The sequence below is a fragment of the Triticum aestivum genome, chromosome 7B (genome assembly GCF_018294505.1).
Source record: "Triticum aestivum cultivar Chinese Spring chromosome 7B, IWGSC CS RefSeq v2.1, whole genome shotgun sequence".
NCBI lineage: Eukaryota > Viridiplantae > Streptophyta > Magnoliopsida > Poales > Poaceae > Triticum > Triticum aestivum.
The window spans coordinates 442906170-442911679 of NC_057813.1; positions in this window are offsets into that span (position 1 = coordinate 442906170).

Here is a 5510-nt window from a genome sequence, read left to right on the forward strand (position 1 = left end):
TTTGATTAATGCATTTACAACACTTGTTCTTTTTGATACTGGTGCATCGCATTCATTCATATCAAGGGGATTTGTGGATAAGTATCAAGGGGATTCCCCTTAAGTCACCTATGTTAGTAAGTTCCTGGGGAGCGGAGTATATGGCTAGTACGGGATGCTATCAGTTGCCAATAACCATAGGTAGACATGTTTTCCCAACCGACCTGATTGTTCTGGAGTCACAAGGATTGGATGTGATACTAGGCATGGATTGGCTATCCAAGTTTGAGGGAAACATCGATTGCGCTAGTAAATCAATTCTTCTCACCATCCCGGAAGGAAAAAGGATCAATTATGTATCTAGGCATGCGCCGAGGAGGACTCAGGTGAATTCCTTATCGGGAGTTGTACAGGAGGAAGTAACAGTGGTGAAGGATTATCCCAACGTATTTCTAGGAGAGTTACCAGGCATGCCACCAGATCGAGACATTGAGTTTTTGATTGAGCTATTGCCAGGCACTAGACCAATATCCAAGAGACCGTATCAGGATGCCCGCAAAGGATCTGGAGGAAATTAAGAAGTAGATAAATGAGCTACTGGAGAAAGGTTATATTCGACCAAGCTCATCACCTTGGAGAGCCCCAGTGCTTCTACTGGAGAAGAAGGATGGTTGTTGATTATCGTGCACTGAATGAGGCGACGATCAAGAACAAATACCCTCTGCCGATGATCAATGATTTGTTTGACCAGTTGCAAGGAGCTAAAGTTTTCTCCAAGATCGATCTTCGATCAGGTTATCACCAGTTGAAGATCCGAGAGCAGGATATACCTAAGACAGCTTTTACGACGAGGTATGGGCTATATGAGTATACAGTTATGTCATTTGGTTTGACTAATGCCCCTGCCTATTTTATGAGTATGATGAACAAGGTGTTCATGGAGTTTTTGGATAAATTTGTCATGGTGTTCGTTGATGATATTTTGGTCTACTCGAAGAATGAAGAAGAGCATAGGGAGCATTTGCATTTGGTTCTTGAGAAGCCTAGAGAACCTCAGTTGTATGCCAAGTTCAGCAAATGCGAGTTTCGGTTGAAGGAAGTCGGATTTCTCGGACATGTTATATCCGAAGAAGGAATAGTAGTAGACCCTACCAAGGTTGCTTCTATCACTAAATGGTTGGCACCCACCTTCGTGGGAGAGATCAGAAGTTTTCTTGGACTCACAAGTTATTACCGGAGATTTATTGAGAATTTTTCCAAGATCGCGAAGCGCATGACAGAGTTATTAAAGAAGGACACCAAGTTTAAATGGACTTAGGATTGTGAGGCCAGTTTTCAAGAGTTGAAGAAGCATTTGGTTACAACCTCAATGCTGATTCTCCCAAACCAACGCAAGGATTTCCAAGTATATTGCAACGCATCACGTCGAGGACTTGGAGGAGTCCTTATGCAGGAAGGGAGAGTTGTTTCATATGCCTCACGATAGCTTCGACCTCATGAGTTGAATTATGCTACATATGATTTGGAGTTAGCAGCCGTAGTGCATGCACTCAATACATGGAGACACTTTCTCATCGGAAACCGTTGTGATGTATAAACAGATCATAAGAGTTTGAAGTACATCTTCACGCAGAAGGAGTTAAATCTCAGGAAAAGGAGATGGTTGGAGATAATAAAGGATTATGATATGAAATTGCATTATCATCCAGGAAAGGCCAATGTCGTAGCAGATGAGTTGAGCCACAAGAGTTATGTTAACACACTCATAACCAGAGGATTACCTAAGGAGTTAGCAGACGACCTTCAGGAGCTATGCTTGGAGATAGTTCCTAAGGGTTATGTTGCAACATTGGAAATTCAGTCCACTTTGTTGGATAAGATCAGTGAAGCCCAGAAGATGAACAAGGAGATTGCGGAGATAAAGGAAAGGAGATTCGTGCTGTCAAATGTGGTTGCATGTTGCATATGGTTTCTAGCTTGTATTGCTTCCAATTTGGTTAAATTGCATCTGCTTACTTTACACATTATACCTTTGATAATGACATGCCTTCCTATTTTTGATACATACTACATATGTCTATTAACCATGTTCGTACATCAAACTAATGCTCTTTTGTATCCCTCGTCAATCACTTATGATGAGACAGTCACCCAGGTGGGTTACTGTGAGACACCCTACTCGTTTAAAGAGTGCATTGTCATCCTCCCCACATGATTCTCAAGAAACAGCAAGGCTAAATGAAGATAGTCAACGTAGCTCTCTAGTTGATCACCGCAATTCCCCCACACCACCATCGCAGGTGCTTGCTCTTACTTGGGAGTGTGATATGTGGTTGCATGTTGCATATGGTGTCTACCTTGTAATGCTTCTAATTAAGGTAAATTGCATCTGCTTAGTTAACACATTATACCTGTGAATATGACATACCTTCCTGTTTTTGGTACATACTATGTCTTTCTATTAACCATGTTCTTACATCAAACTACTTCTCTTGTGTATCCCTCATCAATGCTCCTAATTGTTAAATTGCGTCTCCTTAGCTTACACATTATACATGTGAATATGACACGCCTTCCTATTTTTGGTACATACTACATCTGCCTATCACACCATGTTCTTACATCAAAGTACCGTTCTTGTGTATCATGCGTCTATCGCTTATGATGAGACAGTCACGCGCGTGGGTTAATATGAGACGCAATACTCTAATAAAGAATGCAATTTCATCCTCTCCACATGATTCTCAAGAAACAGCAAGCCTAAATGAAGATATTGAACGTTGCTCTGTACCTGAAGACAACACTTCCCCTACACCACTATCACAGGTGCTTGCTCCAACTTTGCAGTGTGATATGTGGTTGCATGTTGCATACGGTGTCTAGCTTGTAATGCTTCTAATTAGGAGTATATTGCATCTGCTTAGTTTACACACTATACCTGTGAATATGACATGCCTTCCTATTTTTGGTACACACTACATCTATGTGTTAACCTTGTTCTTACATGAAACTACCTCTCTTCTGTATCCTGCATCAATCACTTACGATGAGTCACCTTTATTCGTTGCATATTGCATATTATTTCTAGCCTGCTGCCATGTATTGCTTCTAATTTGGTCAAATACATTTGTGAGGGCACCCTTTTAATTTGGCAGAGTGATATTGGTTTTATCTTTCATATGGTTTCTAGCTTGCATCGATTCTAACAAGTTCAAGCACCTTGTGCTTAGTTTACACTTTTATACATCATACATGTCAATATTTCACGCCGTCCTGTTTTTCATACATATTCCATCCTCCTATCATGCGGCTGCCTTACATGAAAGTAGTGTTCGTCAGTATCATGCATCAATAAGTTCTGAAGAGCAAATTTTATTCCTTTTTCTTGTGGGTTTGACTTGACAAGGCAAAATCAAGAAAGAGGAAGGAAAAGAGTAAGGGAGGCAATGATGGTGGTCCTCTGCAGCAACGTAAACGGAGCATCTGTGCCGATTCTCCTTGTACTGATAGTGCATTACATGGTCCAAGTCTCCGCTCCCCTACTCCACCATCCAAGGTGCTTGCTCTAACTTGGCAGTGTGATATCTGGTTGCATGTTGCATATGGTGTCTAGCTCGTATTGCTCCTAATTAGTGTAAACTGCATCTGCTTAGCTTACACATGATACATGTGAATATGACACGTTTTCCTGTTTTTGGTACATACTATATCTGTCTATCACACCATGTTCTTACATGAAACTACTCTTCTTGTGTATCCTGCATCAGTCACTTATGATGGGACACCTTTAAGTTGGCAGTGTGATATTGGTTTGCGTCTTGAATATGATTTCTAGCATGTATTGCTTCTAGTTTGATGAACGCCACCTATGACGAGACAGTTTTAACTTGGCAGAGTGATATTGATTGCACCTTCCATATGGTGTCTTGCAGTGTTTCTAATTTGTTGAAGTGCCTTCTGCTTAGTTACCACATCATAGGTGTGAATATGTCAAGCCGTCCATTTTTTCGTACATACTCCATCCTCGTATCATGACTTTGCCTTTCATCAGAGTAGTGTTCGTCAGTATCATGCATGAATGAGTTCTGAAGAGCGAATGATATTCCTTTTTCTTGTCGGTATGACCTCACAATGCAAAATTAATAAAGCTGAAGGAAATTGGCAAGGCATTGGATGATGGTGGTCCTTCTGAGCAACTAAAACGGAGGTTCTCTATAGATTCGACTCCGCCATCCTCCCAACAAGATTCGCAAGACAACGCAAGGCTAGACAGTCAACGTAGCTGTATAGATGATGAGCACATCTCCCCTACTCCACCATCACAGGTGCTTGCTCTAACTTGTCACTATTATATGTGGTTGCATGTTGCATATGATGTCTAGCTTGTATTGCTTCTAACTTTGTTGAATTGCATCTGCTTACTTTACACATAATGCCTGTGAATATGACATGTGTTCCTGCTTCTACATCAGACTACTATTCTTGCATATCCCGCATCAGTCACTTATGATAAGGCACCTTTAAGTCGCCACTGTGATATTGATTGTGTCTTGCATATGATTTCTAGCATATACTGCTTCTAATTTGTTGAAACGCCATACAGTTTGAACTTGGCAGAGTGATATTGGTTGCATCTTTCATATGGTGTCTAGCTTGCAGTGCTTCTAATTTGTTGAAATGCCTTCTGCTTAGTTACCACATCATAGGTGTGAATATGTCACACCATCCTGTTTTTATACATATTCCATCCTCGCATCATGTGTTTGCCTTTCATCCGAGTAGTGTTTGTCAGTATCATGCATGAATGAGTTCTGAAGAGTGAATTTTATTCCTTTATCTTATTGGTTTGACTTCACAATGCAAAATCATTACAGCTGAAGGAAATTAGTCCGGTAGTGGATGATGGTGGTCCTTCAGAGCAACTCAAATAGAGGGTCTCTACAAATTCTACTCCGCCATCCTCCCAACAAGATTCGCGAGACAACACAAGGCTGGACAGTCAACGTAGCTGTGTAGATGATGAGCACATCTCCCCTACTCCACCATCACAGGTGCTTGCTCTAACTTGACACTATTATATGTGGTTGCATGTTGCGTATGATGTCTAGCTTGTATTGCTTCTAACTTGAATTGCATCTGCTTACTTTACACATAATGCCTGTGAATATGACACGTCTTCCTGTTTCTAGAACATACGTGTACATGATGAGCACATCTCCCCTACTCCACCATCACAGGTGCTTGCTCTTACTTGGAACTGTTATACGTGGTTGTGTTTTCTGTATGATGTCTAGTTTGTATTGCTTCTGATTATGTAGAATTGCATCTGTGTAGCTTACAACTTATACCTGCAACGATCACTTACCCATAATTTCTTGAAATGGCAATTATGACGAGACACTTTTTACCTGATAGAGTGATATTGGTTGCATGTTCATATGGTTCCTAGCTTTCATTTCTTCTAATTTTGTTGAAATGCCTTCCGATTACTGTTTTTTCATACATATTCCATCCTCCTATCGTACGTGTGA